The sequence below is a fragment of the Triticum aestivum genome, chromosome 4A, assembly GCF_018294505.1.
Source record: "Triticum aestivum cultivar Chinese Spring chromosome 4A, IWGSC CS RefSeq v2.1, whole genome shotgun sequence".
In the NCBI taxonomy this organism is placed as follows: Eukaryota; Viridiplantae; Streptophyta; class Magnoliopsida; order Poales; family Poaceae; genus Triticum; species Triticum aestivum.
The window spans coordinates 602,213,369-602,232,925 of record NC_057803.1 but is presented as its reverse complement, the minus strand read 5'-3'; the positions used below and the strand labels follow the sequence as shown (position 1 = coordinate 602,232,925).

At 44.3% G+C, this 19,557-nt stretch overlaps 1 pseudogene; it reads right to left on the bottom strand.

Annotated features, from left to right (window-relative positions):
* LOC123084015 (U-box domain-containing protein 33-like) overlaps positions 1-14,307 on the bottom strand; it is a 37,244-nt pseudogene extending 22,937 nt beyond the window's left edge.
* Positions 14,308-19,557: the final 5,250 nt, after the last annotated feature.

The window sequence follows — 19,557 nt, the reverse complement described above, 5'->3', positions numbered from 1 at the left end:
CATAGATATTTTATCCTCTTGTCACGACGATCTTCCAACTTCACCCTGAAATTACTTGAACCTTTCAATAATTCAGACTCGTGATTCATCAAGTAAATATACTCAACATCTACTCAAATCATCTGTGAAGTAAGAACATAACGATATCCACTACATGCCTCAGCACTCAATGGATTGCACACATCAAAATGTATTACTTCCAACAAGTTGCTTTCTAGTTCCATTTTACTGAAAATGAGGCTTTCAGTCATCTTGCCCATGTGGTATGATTTGCATGTCTCAAGTGATTCAAAATCAAGTGAGTCAAACGGTCCATTTGCATGGAGTTTCTTCATGCATATACACCAATAGACATGGTTCGCATGTCTCAAACTTTTCAAAAAATGAGTGAGTCCAAAGATCCATCAACATGGAGCCTCTTCATGCGTTTTATACCGATATGACTTAAGTGGCAGTGCCACAAGTAGGTGGTACTATCATTACTATCTTATATCTTTTGGCATGAACATGTGTATCACTATGATCGAGATTCAATGAACCATTCATTTTAGGTGCAAGACCATTGAAGGTATTATTCAAATAAACAGAGTAACCATTATTCTCCTTAAATGAATAACCGTATTGCGATAGACATAATCCAATCATGTCTATGCTCAACACAAACACCAATCTCGATGGTAGAGGGAGCGTACGACATTTGATCAACCTTGGAAATACTTCCAACACATATCATCATCTCACCTTTAGCTAGTCTCCGTTTATTCCGTAGCTTTTATTTTGAGTTACTAACACTTAGCAACCGAACCGGTATCTAATACCCTGGTGCTACTAGGAGTACTAGTAAAGTACACATTAACACAATGTATATCCAATATACTTCTATCGACCTTGCCAGCCTTCTCATCTACCAAGTATCTAGGGTAATTCTGCTCCAGTGGCTGTTCCCCTTATTACAGAAGCACTTAGTCTCGGGTTTGGGTTCAACTTTGGGTTTCTTCACTAGAGCAGCAGCTGGTTTGCCGTTTCATGAAGTATCCCTTCTTGCCCTTGCCCTTCTTGAAACTAGTGGTTTCACCAACCATCAACAATTGATGCTCCTTCTTGATTTCTACTTTTGTGGTGTCAAACATCGCGAATATCTCAAGGATCATCATATATGTCCCCGATACATTATAGTTCATCACGAAGCTCTAGCAGCTTGGTGGTAATGACTTCGGAGAAACATCACTATCTCATCTGGAAGATCAACTCCCACTCGATTCAAATGATTGTTGTACTCAGACAATCTGAGCACAAGCTCAACAATTGAGCTTTTCTCCTTAGTTTGCAGGCTAAGAAAATCGTCGGAGGTCTTATACCTCTTGACGTGGGCACGAGCCTGAAATCCCAATTTCAGCCCTCGAAACATCTCATATGTTTCGCGACGTTTCAAAACATCTTTGGTGCCTCAACTCTAAACCGTTTAACTGAACTATCACGTAGTTATCAAAATGTGTATGTCAGATGTTCGCAACATCCACAGACGATGTTCGAGGTTCAGCACACTGAGCAGTGCATTAAGGACAAAAGCCTTCTATGAAGCAATGAGGACAATCCTCAGTTTACGGACCTAGTCCGCATAATTGCTACTATCAACTTTCAACTAAATTTTCTCTAGGAACATAACTAAACAGTAGAACTGAAGCGCGAGCTACGACATAATTTGCGAAGACCTTTTGGCTATGTTCAGGATAATTAAGTTCATCTTATGAACTCCCACTCAGATAGACATCCCTCTAGTCATCTAAGTGATTACATGATCCGAGTCAACTAGGCCGTGTTCGATCATCACGTGAGACGGACTAGTCATCATCGGTGAACATCTTCATGTTGATCGTATCTACCATACGACTCATGCTCGACCTTTCGGTCTTCTGTGTTCCGAGGCCATGTCTGTACACATGCTAGGCTCGTCAAGTCAACCTAAGTATTTCGCGTGTGTAAATCTCTCTTACACCCGTTGTATGTGAACGTTAGAATCTATCACACCCGATCATCACGTGGTGCTTCGAAACAACGAATTGTCGCAACGGTGCACAGTTAGGGGGAACACGTTCTTGAAATTTTAGTGAGGGATCATCTTATTTACTACCGTCGTTCTAAGCAAACAAGATGCAAAAACATGATAAACATCACATGCAATCAAATAGTGACATGATATGGCCAATATCACTTTGCTCCTCTTGATCTCCATCTTCGGGGCTCCATGATCATCATCGTCACCGGCATGACACCATGATCTCCATCATCATGATCTCTATCATCGTGTCTTCATGAAGTTGTCTCGTCAACTATTACTTCTACTACTAGAGCTAACGGTTAGCAATAAAGTAAAGTAATTACATGACGTTTATGTTGACACGCAGGTCATAAATAAATTAAGACAACTCCTATGGCTCCTGCCGGTTGTCATACTCATCGACATGCAAGTCGTGATTCCTATTACAAGAACATGATCAATCTCATACATCACATATATCATTCATCACATCCTTTTGGCCATATCACATCACATAGCATACCCTGCAAAAACAAGTTAGACGTCCTCTAATTGTTGTTTGCATGTTTTACGTGACTGCTATGGGTTTCTAGCAAGAACGTTTCTTACCTACGCAAAAACCACAACGTGATATGCCAATTGCTATTTACCCTTCATAAGGACCCTGTTCATCGAATCCGATCCGACTAAAGTGGGAGAGACAGACACCCGCTAGCCACCTTATGCAACTAGTGCATGTCAGTCGGTGGAACCAGTCTCACGTAAGAGTACGTGTAAGGTCGGTCCGGGCCGCTTCATCCCACAATGCCACCGAATCAAGATTGGACTAGTAACGGTAAGCATATTGAACAAAATCAATGCCCACAACTACTTTGTGTTCTACTCGTGCATTGGAACTACGCATAGACCTAGCTCATGATGCCACTGTTAGGGAACGTAGCATAAATTCAAAATTTTCCTACGTGTCACCAAGATCAATCTATGGAGTCATCTAGCAACGAGGGGGAGTGGATCTACATACCCTTGTAGATCGCGCGCGGAAGCGTTCAAGAGAACGGGGTTGATGGAGTCGTACTCGTCGTGATCCAAATCACCAATGATCCTAGCGCCGAACGGACGGCACCTCCGCGTTCAACACACGTACGGAGCAGCGACGTCTCCTCCTTGTTGATCCAGCAAGGGAGAAGGAGAGGTTGATGGAGATCCAGCAGCACGACGGCGTGGTGGTGGAAGTAGCGGGATTCCAACAGGGCTTCGCCAAGCGCTGCGGGAGGAGGGAGATGTGCCATGGGAGGGAGAGGGAGGCGCCAGGGCTTGGGGTTTGGTTGCCCTCCCTCCCCCCTACTATATATAGGGCCAAGGGAGAGGGGGAGGGCGCAGCCTTGCCCCTTCCTCCAAGGAAGGGTGCGGCCAAGGGGGGAGGAGTCCATCCTCCCCAAGGCACCTCGGAGGTGCCTTCCCCCTTTAGGACTCTCCCCTCCTGTTGTCCCTTTCGTGCATGGGCCGCTAGGGGCTGGTGCCCTTGGCCCATGTTGGCCAAGGCGCACCCCCTACATCCCATGTGCCCCCCCGGGGCAGGTGGCCCCACCCAGTGGACCCCCGGGACCCTTCCGGTGGTCCCGGTACAATACCGGTGACCCCGAAACTTGTCCCGATGGCCGAAATAGCACTTCCTATATATAATTCTTTACCTGCGGACCATTCCGGAACTCCTCGTGACATCCGGGATCTCATCCGGGACTCCGAACAACTTTCGGGTTACCGCATACTATTATCTCTATAACCATAGCGTCACCGAACCTTAAGTGTGTAGACCCTACGGGTTCGGGAGACATGCAGACATGACCGAGATGACTCTCCGGTCAATAACCAACAGCGGGATCTGGATACTCATGTTGGCTCCCACATGTTCCACGATGATCTCATCGGATGAACCACGATGTCAAGGACTTAATCAATCCCGTATGCAATTCCCTTTGTCTAGCGGTACGATACTTGCCCGAGATTCGATCGTGGGTATCCCGATACCTTGTTCAATCTCGTTACCGGCAAGTCTCTTTACTCGTTCCGTAGCACATCATCCCGTGATCAACTCCTTGATCACATTGTGCACATTATGATGATGTCCTACCGAGTGGGCCCAGAGATACCTCTCCGTCACACGGAGTGACAAATCCCAGTCTCGATTTGTGCCAACCCAACAGACACTTTCGGAGATACCCGTAGTGTACCTTTATAGCCACCCAGTTACGTTGTGACATTTGGCACACCCAAAGCACTCCTACGGTATCCGGGAGTTGCACAATCTCATGGTCTAAGGAAATGATACTTGACATTAGAAAAGCTTTAGCATACGAACTACACGATCTAGTGCTATGCTTAGGATTGGGTCTTGTCCATCACATCATTCTCCTAATGATGTGATCCCGTTATCAATGACATCCAATGTCCATGGTCAGGAAACCGTAACCATCTATTGATCAACGAGCTAGTCAACTAGAGGCTTACTAGGGACATGGTGCTGTCTATGTATCCACACATGTATCTGAGTTTCCTATCAATACAATTCTAGCATGGATAATAAACGATTATCATGAACAAGGAAATATAATAATAACTAATTTATTATTGCCTCTAGGGCATATTTCCAACAGTCGTCAATCCCAAGGCAATAACAACCACAATTATGGTATTAACAACAACTTTTGCCATCGCTAATAATATTATCATGGTGACCAAAGGATGCTAATAATATTATCATGGGGACCAAAGTATCATTGCCGACCACTCTCTTCACCACTTTGATATACTTCAAAACCATTTATATTTAGTATAACTTTCCGTTCAACGATCGCTTTACACAACATCCAACATTTGAATTTTAACATCCATAATAATATAGAAACACAATAATCTGAACTGAAAGGATCATAGCCTCTTTATTAATAGAAATACAAAAATTCTGACATACAATTCTTCAATTAAAATGTCATTTAAGACATTTGAGTCAAAAGCACTCCTTATATGACCAATATACTTGCTCATATCTATTTGGAAAACAAGACAACTAGAAAATATAATATTAATCAATCTTCAATCGTGGGACACCATCATTGTTTGAATGGATATCATTCTTCATCGGTGAATACAACACCGTCTGATGCTTCTATATCTTGCTGTGGACCATCAATCGTACAAAATGTTGAGTAGTTTATGAAAGTCAGTCCTTGTAAATAAATTGGCACGAATTATAAATGCATAGAAAATCAATGTACAAGAACAACTTGATTATGTTGCCTTTCATGAGAACTCAGACATAAGACGCTTAGTTTCTGACACTTCTTGCACCATGCCATTGTACTTTTCTACAAGTACTTGTTTGTCTTGCTCGGAAGCTTTTAGTTTAGAAGAACAAAATAGCGTTACTTAATGCTGGTCCTCACAAATATCTTGCTCTAATTCCAGATTTTCGTAAACAGATCCAGTTCCATTGTTGTGCTTACTAGTCTTGGTGGTAGCTGCAAGGCCATGGTTAGCCTGGGATTATTCACATTCAATATTTTCATCAACTATTAACTCATCTACACCATTTGCAGTGTCTGGAAGCATACAACCAATCTGTAGTAGGGTGGATGAAGGAATAAAATATAAAAACTGACATTTTTCATACCATAAAATTCATCCATATCATCTCCCATGTCACTGTCATTGCTGGCATCAACTTCATCATTCATACCTGTAATATATTATGAGTAACTTGAAGACAATAAAGCATAGAAATAATTCTAGGGACAATACATGCTACCTAGAAACTCACTTTCAGAATCATCTGCATCCCAATTTGTACTAAACAAGCCTTGTGTATTTGTCGGTGCATCAATCACATCTATGAAAACAAGCAACCACATTATATCATCCAGTAGAAGATAGCTTGAATAATATTTTTATGTTTGACTAGTACCTTTTGTAGCCAACTCGTACTTCTTCTGACCAGTTCCTCTTCTTGCATATGAGCCTGTGTGTAACCCCTTTTCTACCGAAATCTGCTACTCACTTGATTTCTTTGCTAACTCAGTCGGATAACCTATACATGAAGCGTTATTCTAAAGTGTGCACAAAGGTTGTACAAAGTATAGTTAAATTAAATAGTGAATATTTATGTACTGAAAATGAATTACTGAATGCTAAATCAAATAAAGTAAGTACATAACTACTTGTGTCACTATTTATTAATAAGGTGAAAGAAAAAATATGAAGCAAATTGATTACTACAGATTAAGACTTGCATAAATTCGTGGCATCATGTTGTTCTCGTTCTACGCGATGTTGTTGTCGAATTTTGAAGCAAGTCATCTTCGTCGCCATTGTCGTCAGGCTCGGGTTCAGAGGCTTCATCATTGGACTATCCATGTGGTACATTATAAGAATGGCGTGATGGATGTTTCATTACCGCATGCCATACTTTTATTTTTTTTGAAACTTTGTGACAGTGGGAGTGGCTCCCACTGACCTTTAAAATAAAGCAACAATGTCTAGAGGGTCACATATTTACAAGAGACTAGTGAGGGAGTTATCGGGGGGGGGGGGGGGTATAAGTACAAGTTAGCGGCAAAAAACAAGCAAACTAGCAAGGCTATGAGCACCCTAAGCAGTAAGCTAAAGGAAAGTAACCAGAGAATTAATAAGATTGTCCTTGACAAAAAAAAGGAAACTTGGCTAGCTAGACTAAAAGGCTCATCTGTTCGAAGTAAACACTGCAGGTTAAGACTAAGGATTCCATGTTTGTTGTCTTTCTTCATCCCATGCTCTCTGTTAAATACGTGAATCCAGTCAAAGTGTCAATATGCCAGAATATTCTACTGTATTACCGTTATCCCCTTCTTCTAAAAGTACAACCACCCCATTGTTCTGTGTGCAGAGGAGTCTATCTCGAATCTAAACACGATATCTGAATCTATTCATGCCATAGCCAGTAAAACATGTTATCATGTTCGTGCAAGCTAGCTACCTATGGAGTAATAGATAGCTATGTTACCATCTTCATACGGAGATACAGAAATGTACCTGCATATGTGCGTAAATACACACATTATTCTGGAACATTTTGTCTTACCTTCTCTTTGAACCACTGATTGAACTTCTGGTTCCACATGGTGGTAAATTGTTGCAGTGAACATCCATCTTGACTACTGGAGTACTCACTACAATAATACAAAGCCTAATTAACATGGTAATGCAAAAATTAGTTGACTATGTAGAAAAATAAGTTAACCGACCAATCAATACAGTACATGAAGACCCCGTGCAACAAAAAACAAAGGACGAATACTGGAATACCAACAAACCTGCAACGGAATCGCGTTGGTGGATGTGCAGACGGTAGCACGGGCGCACTGGGGTCAAGGGCAACGTACAGATGGCAGCGCGGACGCGCCCGACCAGGCTAGGGTTGAGGCGACCGGCGAGGTACAGGCAGCAGCGCGGGCGCACCGGGGTCAAGGCTACCGACGACGTTCAGACGGCAGCGCGGACGCCCCTGGGCCAGGGTCAAGGCGACCGGCGAGGTGCAGGATGCAGCATGGATAGGTGTAGAACAGAAGGAAGATGCGATCCATGGATTGTAGAGGTGTCGTGGATTGAGCACGGTAGGGGAGGCGAGGAGAAAGAGATGCAGAGGGATGGGATCCTAACAGATTATAAATATTTGTTGGCTGTTATAGAGGGTTATCTGATGGAAATTGCCAGCACTTTGCGCTAAAAATATTCAACTGTCCCGCTCTCTTTTAGATGGGAGGGGAGATAAAGGAGAGGTGAATATTTTTTAACACACTGAGAGGTGAGTTTGTTAGAGCATTGTACGCACAAAACAATATCACAACAATAACAACCGCTTACTTAGCAACGGGCAATCTGGTGGTTGTTGAAGGTATTACGTAGACTGATCCAATCGTGCGGGAACTCAACTCGGGTGTTTAACGACCAACAGTTTTTTGGGCACTGTCGTTAATGCATGTTTCTGTAGTAGTGGTTGTTGATCTTCTAATATGAACTTGGTGCTTTTAGGTACATATGTCATTGGTAAAGATCCGTGCTTCGATCCTTTCTACGTATGGACACTGAGATATTGATGAACCATCATCTAGTGAGGAAGCTGATAAAAATTGTTAGTAAAATGGGTGAAAAGAAGACAATTAAACTATTTATATACACTGTATCCAAGACAATAGCAAACTGCAAGATGGTAAGTAAGATTGTAAGAACACTGCAACCTTATTTTTACTACCCATAATGAGTTGTATTAGATGCCAATGTCTCGATCCTTTTCCTTCGTAGTTGTTCCCAAAACAGTTTACTCAAGATTACCTCTCAAACTACATGATTGATGAGCATCCAAAGGTTAAAGTATTTGTACCAGAACACGATGACTATCTAGATGTGTTCATGAAGACAGTAAATGATGGGAGGTCGGCCATAACAAGCGGTTGGACTAGAGTCGTGCATGCTTTCTGCATGGAGGAGGGCACAATATGGGCATTCCATTTCATCCTGTTCAACAACCATAACGTATTTCGCCTCTTTCTTTATCGTCTTTAATAGTACAAGTATACAACCGTGGTTCATCATTCTTTATTTGGTGCTTATATAATTCTTGAACATACATATCCATGAATCGAATAATGAATTGGTTGTTTGAACCTGATGGATATGAATAAAGCTATAACATACTTTCAAATTCAAATTCGATACATTTTTAAATAGCGACAATTTAATTTGGGTGAAATTACACTCTATAGGTCGTTACGACGCACATGATCGGTAAAACACAAACGTGTGTGATATACACCATAATCCGACACAGTTCACAAAGAGGAAAAGTGTGCGAGCATGCACACAGTTGCCATTTGCAAAGCGTGTGTGATGTCAGATAATATTACAAACAGTTTGAGCAAACTAAATATTTGTGATAGTTGTCATATCGTACACGAGTTACAATCATGAATTGTTCCTGATGTGGTACACATCGCAAACACTGCACCAAAGAATAGCGTGTGTGATAGTTATCATGTACAACACTGTTACGACGGTTTGATGTTTCGTAATCCTATCCGACACTCATATGATGATGAGCTAATCTTCTTAATTAGTTAGCGCGTACGGTTAGTGAAAAGTGAATGTGTGTGATTGTCTAGTTATCATACATGTTCTATAACCATGAACTGTTTGTGACGGTTCGCGCATCGTAAATGTAGCACCACAAAATACCGACTGCGATGGTAATGCCAGCACACACGAGTAGCAAGTATGGAGCATCTGGGGTATTCGATATATCACAAACAGTTGTGTGAAGAATGGCGTTTGGGATAGATGCCCGCATTCCTACTACCTATCCCTGACAGTTTTTGGGTCGTGTGGGAAGGATCCCCCTATCTCCCACACTCACTTGGTGAAGGTTTAAAATGCCTTTGCTGAAAGGGGTTAAAAACCGTTTGTATAGCAGCTCATTATACCAATGATTGGACACTGTTCCCCAAAAGACCAGGAGCACCAGACAGATAATAAGTGGTTCCATATAAACATATATCCAACAGTCCAACAGACATGTTCAACATTCATGGTCCATGTTGCCAAAATATGGTTCCACATAAGTATAGTCCAAACTATCAGAAACATGCAAGCAAAAGTGCTTAGAAAAGGGGCAGAAATAGGGCATATGAAAGTCTGTCCCCTAAAGCTATTATTGGCACCCAACAGCAGCTTGTTTCTTCTTCTTCTCAACAGCATCATGCATCTTTTTAGTCCTTCCATGCTGGTGGCTTTCCTCCTTTCGTAACTTTTTTCTTCTGAAGGTTTTCTTCGGTGCGGTTCTTTGCATCAACCTTGCAATAAGAGATATTTAGATTTTTAATGATTTTGCTATTGCAAGCTGGAGGTTGAGCTAGACAGGCCATACAATTGACATCTTGGCAAGTCTTTTTTTAAACCTTTGTTAATGTGTTGCAGTCTCTCACTTCTCCTTACCGCAGATTCCACCACAAGAGGACGTTCCTTTCTCTTCCCTTTGAGCTTTTGGTTGCTAGGTGGAGATGGTGCTCCATCTTTTCCTCGAGTGGAGAAGGGGCTCCTATTACTCTCTATGACTGCCTGGGAATAGACAGGAGCCAAGTTAGTAGGGCATGAATTAGTAATGAAAAAATCTAGGAATTCTTTGCAATTGCTTCCTTCTAATATAATCTGCCACATTGAGGATTGCAGAAACATTTTCGCCCAATCAAATGTATCTGGGGTTATCAAGATGGAGCAAAAAAAGTTAATCCAATCCAATGGTACCTTGGTGGCTGGCAGATCTTTAGCAGCATCAGCAAAGTGAGTCTTCCAAGCCCCAAGGCTTTCAGCAACAATAATGTGATTAGCTGAAATAGTGTTAAGTGGGGGTACAAAATTATATTTGCCTTTGATGGAAAAACCTGGTGGGGAAGAGCAGCTAGAATCGGAACCTTCTTGAGAAAACTCATTGCTTGTAGAGTTGGCTGAAAGTCTGGAATTGATGTCAGGGCTAAGCTCATTGATTTCAATCTCTTCATCTACAGATTCACTATCTTCAGATTTAACCTCCCAGTTCAGAGGAACAGAAGTAAGATCAGCAAGCTGAATAACAGTGTCATCTCCTGCAGCTAAGTTCAGAGCAAAGAAAGAATTGTCCTCTTCAGATGCAGCATAATGGACAGGCTGAGGTGGATTAACAGGTTGATCAGTTTCTGAGTCTAAATTAAGATCAACTAGAAAGTTCTTCTTAGATCCAAGGGGTGGCTCCGCTGCATAAGATGCATCAGTGGACTGCAGCTGAGAACTTACAGCAGGCACTGCTGGATTCAAATGGAGAACATGTGGGGGGAGCACATTCTGTGGCTCCAAATGGAAAACATATGGGTAAAGCACATTCTGTAGTGGGGGGAGCACATTCTGGACTAGTTGATGGGCCTCAGGTGGCCCAAGCATTAAGTTGAGGTCTGGAGGGCCATTGAGAATTTCTTGAACAGGGCCCAATGGGTTTAAGTTATCATTTCCCACCAAAAGTTGTGGCACATCCCCCTCCTGGTGAGCAAGATCAGCCCCATTTGAGCCAACAGATATGGTGATATCATCGTTAGCATCCATGTCTGGCATTTCCTCAGGTACTTGCTGTTCATCTAGTGGTTGCATTAACTCAGCTAATTCCAGAAATTCTCCTTCAAGTTCATGATCAATTTCTGCTCCCATGGCCAAGTGTCCCCACCCAGGCAGATATCCTTCCTCTTCTTCATGATTGTCATCACCTACATCAGCCTTCTGCAGGACTTGCTGATGGAAGTTGCCCTGGTTGTTATCCATGATATCCTGAGCTTGGTATAGAGCAACAGGTCCCAGAAAGTGGTTGAGCTCATTTGGGTGAAAAAAAGGGTTTACAGGTTGTGGATGAGAGTTGCCATCTATGGGAATAGGATCTTCATCTGGAGGTCCCTCCCCCAAAGCCTCTTGCTGCACCATAACAACAGGCACTATCCAGGATTCAGAGTTCGGATTTTCAGAGTCTCCAATCACAATGCTAACTGGCACATCTCTGAGTTCATCCACTCTAATCTGAACCATCAATGCAGCCTTAGTACTCCTAGCTCTGTCCCAAAGCAGCATCTTCCCAAAGCTCCTGATGGCATTCTCTATTTCATGAATATCTCTTTTATCAAAAGGAAAACCAACAAGCAACACCCAAATGTCTCTTTTCAGAACTAGGTGTCTCCAATTCAGTCCTTGATTGTGCCTCTGAAAAACGACATGCACATCTCGATACTGACGAGGACTTTGAAAAAATGTTCTAATATTGACTGTTGTTGCTTATGGAATACATCAATTATAAAACTACCTTACTATAATTAGAAGCAAGTGGCACATCTCCGATGTTCACATAAGCAAGCGGACTATATCGTGTACACATTTTGAACAATGCAGTACTTGATTCCCATTAGTAGTTTTTGTTTTTTGGATAATGGGCGACCAATATGTCTCGCTATAAATACGAGAATTCAAATGAAAAAGGTGTGGCTATGCTTAGATAAACCTGCTCGGTCCAAAATGGCTTACCATAGAGTGTTGATGTTCTTTAGAGCTTGCAACTGAAACAGGCATCAATGAACCATTCATGCTGTTGAAATCCTTGAGAGCTGGTGAAGGTCCTCCAAAGCTTTGCTGGCTGGGATTCAGGGAGAACTCTGTCGTCGTCGTATGAATTGACTGTCCCTTTGCACCTGATATGTTGTCCTTGCTGTTTGTTATCGTTGCTAACAGAGGATATGTATAGCTAACTATCTGCTTGGATCGTCGTTCAAGGGCTTGCTGATCTGTAGAGCCGAAGAAACCCGTATGCCCTGGTGATAGTGATTGGGATCTTGCAGGGAACTCGGATCTGTCTGAATCATTGCTCGTGTAGTTGCTTTGCGCTGACTCTACTTTTGTCAAACATAGAGTGGCCTCCCTGAAAATGATGAACCATTGTTTTGTCATCTGGAAATAACTTTGGGTAGTCGCTCGAGCTGAAATTTGCAGATTCTATGTAGCAATATTTTTTATGTTGACTTGAGGGCTCCAATGCATGCATGACAGTCATACCTAGAGCAAGCAAGAGTCTCGTAGCAAATGTAGAAGATCTGGCAATATGGTTTGGCTTGTTGATGCACAATTGCTGCAACTCTTGAATTTGGTGCTTTTCTCTTCCTGTCCACATGAAAGATTTTACAATCAACATACATAAATCAGGTTACTAAATGGAGTATTTGACTTGTAATTTATACTGCAGAGAGTGGGGGAGGGGAGATGATAAGTAGTAAAGCCATATTACCATATATACTAGTAGTGTTTTGGTATTGGGAGTTTATTGTGATTAATTGTTATTTGCTAAGTAAGTAATACTACTACACAAGGAAGACACATTTTGGATTGTGTGGCAACTAACACAAGGGCAGCGAATTATACCGATTAATTGGTTGTGCAGCCTAGCTATTTTATGGCCGCTTGTTTACAATAGCGCAGACATTAATTCACGTACAGGAAATAAGAAATTTACATATAATTGCACAACTATCGCGGTCCTTTCCCCTATATATCTATGCACAGAAACAAGCTTAGACCGCAGTGTGTGTGTTTATCAATGAAAACCTCATTACGAAGGTGTATTTGGTCTGGATGTCAGGTGAGAATAAGGATGTTCCCATGACAAGGTTTGTGATGTGATTCTGTTCGATGAGCTTGATGATGCCATTCGCAGTACTGTTCTTCTCGGTCACCAGCGTTTCGGCTTGCATCTGTAAAAAAAAATTTCTTCATCTGAATCAACAAGAAGTGAATAAAATACATGCATCATGATTTTCAGAATGGAATTGGCCGGTTTTAAGCTGAGCAGACCATGAGAGAATCTCTGCAAAAGTCGAGGCAGTGGTTCAAAAGTGTGTTCATCTCCTCCTGCTCATCCATCCTGTACGCCTTGAGCTCCTTCTCCTGGAGCTGGCTTGCATCAACCGTGTGGAATCCTGCGACAGAAGAATTTGATCAGCATAGATGGATAGATAAATACATATATAGACAGACAGGCAGACATATAAATAGATAGATACATAGATAGAGAGACAGACATATACCCCCTCCGTTCCTAAATATAAGTCTTTTTAGACATTTTAAATGGAATACAACATAAGTCATTTTGCTTCATATGTAGTCACTTGTTGGGATTTCTAGAAAGACTTACATTTAGGAACGGAGAGATAGATTGTAGTACTAATTAAGCAAGTGACTGAAGACAGAAGCAACAGCAATATAAGTACTATGCAGTGTGGAGAAGCAAAACATTTTATTGTGTATGTTCACTACTTTGTGCAGAGAGTTTGGATCTTAATTTTACCAGTCATGATTCTGTGTACGGGCTGGTGGACGTGCAGCAACACAAGCTTCTCATCACTGGCGAGGAGATTCCGAGCGGCCCATAGGAGGTTGGACCTACCATCCTCTTCGTCCTTCCCGACGGCTACATACAGCCTCCCTCCTCCTCCTTCTCCGCCTCCGCCTCCGCCTCCGTCGCCACCACCATCCTCCTCGGTCTTCCCGTCACCCTCCAAGATGCCGGTGGCCTCCTCGTCTCTGGCATCGGTATCGAGGCTAGCTCTTTTGTGTGCCGAGCGCCGGGAGTGCCTGGCCAAGTGTGATTCTTTCCTTTGCTTGGCCTCGGAAGCGCCATAGCTGTACATTTTGCAGCCGACCAATTCGTGACTGGAGGATGCTCCTCTGGCACACCTTTTGGCCACCGATTACCACGGGCAATAAAGCCGCTGCTCCATCGCAAAAAGGAAAGGAAAAAGAAAGTATCCGTTGGCTTCTCGAGATTGTTTTTAGGGACACGGCAGGACTCTGCTTCTTGATTAGAATGGAGTCTGCCCAGAACGGCTTGTTGTAATTTGCCTAAACCAGGTGTGCCGTTGGATTGGTTGCAGAAAACAATCCCAACAAACCCTCCATGCATATGCACTACCGGAATCGCACCCTATGCCGACGGCCAGGGCCGTCGGCATAGCCCTGAATGGCCGTCGGGACAGGCCTATGCCGACGGCCCCCGTCGGCATAGGGCCGTCGGCAACATATCCGTCGGCGTAGCCAGGAAGGCCGTCGTCATAGAAAGGCCGTCGGCATAGGACCTATCCCGACGGTGTCCGTACATCTATGCCGACGGCCCTGGCCGTCGGCAATGTTATCGCCTAACGGCGGCCGCCGTCAAGTGCTGGCCAACGCGTGCTCGCCACGTGGCAGGTCTATGCCGACGGTCTAGCTGTCGGCATAGTTTCAAACTAAGCCGACGGCTAGGCCATCGGCATAGACGTGCCATATGGCGAGCAGGCGTCACCCCTAGGACGGGTCTATGACGACGGCCTAGCTGTCGGCTTAGTTTGGAACTATGCGGACGGCTAGACCGTCGGCATAGACCTGCCACGTGGCAGCCACTGGGAGCTCCTAGAGCAGGCCTATGCCGACGGCTAGGCCGTCGGCTTAGTTTGAAACTATGCCGACGGCTAGGCCATCGGCATAGACCTGCCACGTGGCGGCCACTGGGAGCTCACGGCAGCTCTATGCCGACGGCCTAGCCGTCGGCATAGTTTCTATCTGTTTTTTTTTCTTTTTTCTGTTTTGTTTCAGCTCAATTCATTTGAATATCCTGAAAAGCCTGCTGCATCTGGCTATCCCTCTGCATTTGGTGTTCATAAAGCCTCTGATGCCACGCCATGGTCTCCTGGCATGTGTACTCCAGGTAGGCCTATGGTATGACATGATGGAACTCATAAAACTACTAAATGCGGAAAATGAAGTGAGCAATGAAGATAAGAGGGAAAATACTTACATATTGTTGCTCCTGAAAGAGGGACTGTATACTGGTCACTGGCTGGCTCGTGCCCTGGCTCAGGCTCGGGTCGATCCGACGAAGCTGTGTGTAGGAGATACTAGGAGTGATCACAGCATCGAGAACCGCCTCCCGACCATGCTCCTTGGGCCCCATGCTCACCACCGCCCTGTCGTCCAGAGGCGCCGCAATGGGGTCAGGTGTGTCAGGATGTAAGTTCAGATACGCTTCGGAGTAGGCCTTCTTCCTCCCCGCGGTCTTCTTGCCGTAGTACTTGGGCTCGCCAGGCTTGGGGTCCTTCCACGTATGGGCGATCTCCCACGCCTGCATGTGTGAGAGCGGCCGCTTCAGTTTCTCCTCCTGCACCACCAAATAGAGGTTAGTCATACATAAGAAAGTGATGGTAAATATAAGAAGAAGAATGTTTAATGGGGTTAGTCATACATTAACTGCCTTGTGGAGATAGTGGTTTCGGTTTCCCTGAGCATGTACTCCCTCCGTCCCTCGGTTAGCCTTATTTTTGGTTCTCATAGCCGCCCAGGCTCCAGCCTCATCACACCAAAGATCCACCAATGCCGCCCAGGACTCGTCTTTTCCATAACACCAATTTGGACACACCTACATAATAAAAGCATAATGGCATGTAGGTGTGTCCAAATTGGTGTTATGGAAGCATAAAGCATAAAGCATAATGTACCACAAGGTAATGAAAGCATAATGAAAGCATAATATATGAAAGCATAATGAAAAATCTTTTATACTTACCGCCAAGAACTCGGGCCTCTCCAAGGTAATGCCCATCCTCCGCGCTTCTTCCTTGGTCATCTTCACACCAAGATAGTCGTGGTAGTATGTGGAGATGGCCACATAGCGCACCTCGTACTGCATCTGGTGGGCCTTCTTCTTGCATTGGTGCAGCACGATCTGGTCCGCTCTAGCCCTGTGCTCCGGAAGAACTCGATAGAATTTCTACAATCATGCATGAAACAAGAATGGAAGAAGCCATGAGTTAAATCATTTTCATGAAACTAGAATGGACTTGTTCTTCTGAAGAGAACTCACCCAGAAAGTAGTGATCACGGCCTTGGCATGGGTCTCATGGTCCGCGTGGCGGGCCGCTTCCCAGTGGTCCCAGCTCGTGGCCAAAACCCGACGAGCCGGCTGCCTGACTGGATCCGGACAGTACAACCCCGACCAGTATAACTTCAGCAAGACGGTGATGAGGCCGTTGGGAATACGGACCCCTTTAGAATATATCCAGTTGCTGGAAAAGAATGAACTATTAGCATGTGACAAGCAAAATAAATAACAACCGGAATAAGCATGTGACAAGCAAAATAATGAACCACTTACTCTTTTCCCGTGGGCTCAATGAGCCACTTCTGCTCCTCAGTAGCCGGAACCTGCTTTGGTAGCTTTGCGTTACCACGCAGCCACCCCTTCTTGTCAACCCCCTTCCCATCACCACCATCATCCCTGCCACCACCCTCCTCCTCGCCTGCCTCCCCCTCCCCAACCTCCTCCTCCTCCTCCTCCTCGCCTGCCTCCTCCTCCACCTCCTCCTCCTCCTCCTCCACCACCACCACCTCCTCCTCCTCCTCCCTAGAGTGTACCTCACTAGAGGAGGGTACCTCACTAGAGGAGGGCCTTGAAGACAACACCCCTAAGTCGGTGAGGGTGCGCTCTTTCTGGCCGCGACCCCCTGTAGTGGCTCTCCCCCAGCACCTCGTCCTCTAGAGGCTCTCCCCCCGCCCCCTCCTCCTCTAGGGGCACCTCTCCCTCGACCTCCCTGTGAGGAGTCACCGTCAAGTAGCCGAGGGGGAGGATTACGTGCTCGACCACTCCGACTAGGCAGGCCGACGACCTTGCGTAGGAAACCCACGCCGTCGGCCTTCCCCTTGCCCATGTTCCACGAACCTGCATTGAAAAGAGAAAAAGCAATTAGTAAATTAATGAAATGAAGGAAAAGGCATGATAATAAACACATTAATAAAAATGCATAAAAAGGCATATTCCTAAACTATAGAAAAAATACTTGAAACGTACATCTGCTAGAACTCATATGAATAATCACTGTTGTAACCTCTTTCTCGGTCCGTCTCATCATCACTATCAATCATATCATCTTCGTTGTCCGACGGAGGTGGAGGCTCTTCCTCGTCGTCAGCGTCTTCGTTTAACTTTTCTAGCATAAGTATGTCATTTTCATTGACAATGGTCTCACCATCATTCCGTGCATCGTCGACGTTTGGGTCTACATCATCATCACCCAATGGTCTAGCGTCATCGTTTCTAACCACATCATCATCATCGAATGGTCTAGCGTCATCGTTTCTAACCACATCATCATCATCATCATCATCATCAGGTTGCTCTTGATAGAACACTCCCTCATATGTCATGGGGTTAATGTTGTAGTAATCGTCTTCATTCAGGTCTGGTAGCTTACCATGTGGCGACACCTTGAACACAACTTCCCAACCCTTTAGATACACTTTCTGGCATGGGTAAGGCAGATAATATACTTGTGTAGCTTGGGTAGCCGCAATGAAGAGATCGGCTCCGGCATAGACGGTTGATGGTTTAACTTCGACCAAACCAATGGAAGGCGTATGTTTTACCCCCTCCCGCGGATCGAACCATCGGCATTTGAACACATGCAGACTTAGGGTCTCACGCCCCTGGCGGAATTTAACCTCGTATATATTTTGTACCCTTCCGTAGTAGTCTACTGAATTTTGACCGGGGGTGTACACTCCAGTATTTATAGTTTTGGGATCGGGCGGCTGTTTTGGTGCTCCTCTGTATGGAAGCGATACCCATTCACATCATACTTTTTACATGTCATGACGGCAGGGTCAAAACCCATGGAAACCCATCTCAATTCATCATCCATAGATATGTTCGCATCTTTTCCCTACAAGTATAATGGAAATTGTTGCGTGCATTAGTTCGGTTAACTAATAAATGTTGAAGTAGGTATTTAATAGGGGACTGTGAAAAATTACTTTCTCCATGAACCAAGCAAAAAAAAATTTATGTCCAGGGTTTCCATGACGGAGAAGAGTAAGTGCCTCCGCCTCAGTAGGAGGATTCACTCCCGTCCATTCCTCTTGAACGAAATCACTAAAAAAGATAAGCGGTGTTAGACCGGGACTAAGTGAACATGAAACATGATGATGTGGAAGACATAAAGGAATGGTGTAGTGGTATTACCTCATCCACACTTCCTCAACTTCCTTGATGTTGTGCAAGATATAGAACATGAGGTCCTCCCACTCTTGTCGTGGCATGTTATAAGATTTCGAGGCCCCAGCCCTCCCACCTTGCGCGTTGAATAGATCGAGCCTTGGTTGATACTTGGGCTCTTCTATATTGTATCGAGGCACCTTGTTATGTAGATGGGGAACATGGTCTGGATAGTATGATGTCCTGAGGTCTGAAACCTCCTCTAGGATAACTGCCTCAGCTATGGAAGCTTCAATAGCTTTGTTTCCACATTTCCGACGGAGTTGCTTGTTTGCCTCTCAGGGCCGTACTGACAGCGATTTTGCACAGGGCCCCCCAACAATACCTCATTCGCGAGGTGCAGAATGAGATGTGTCATCGGAGTAAAGAAGCCTGGCGGAAAGATCTTCTCTAGCTTGACTATCAACTCCGGTGCCTTCTTATGGAATTTTTCAATCACCTCTTTACTTACTTCTTTAGCACAGAGCGTGCGAAGAAATGGCTAAGCTCGGCAAGCACTCGCCAGACATGCTCGGGGACATAACCTCGAACCATCACCGGCATTATCCGCTCAATCCATACATGGTAGTCATGACTCTTCAGGCCGGTCACTTTGCCCGTTGAAAGATTGACTCCCTTACTTATATTCGATGCCTAACCATCGGTGAACTTCAAAATTTGTTTCAGCCAGATAAGTACTTCTTTTTTTTTGGCGGTTTAAGGACAAAGTCAGCATCTGGCTTGAACCAGTTTTTTCGACCGCCTGTGGGAGGCTTCATGTTCAGGCGTGGTCTATCACAAATTCTCTGTTGATCGGCTCTAGCTTTTACGTTATCCTTCGTCTTATCAGGAATGTTGAGGATCGTGTGGAAAAGGGACT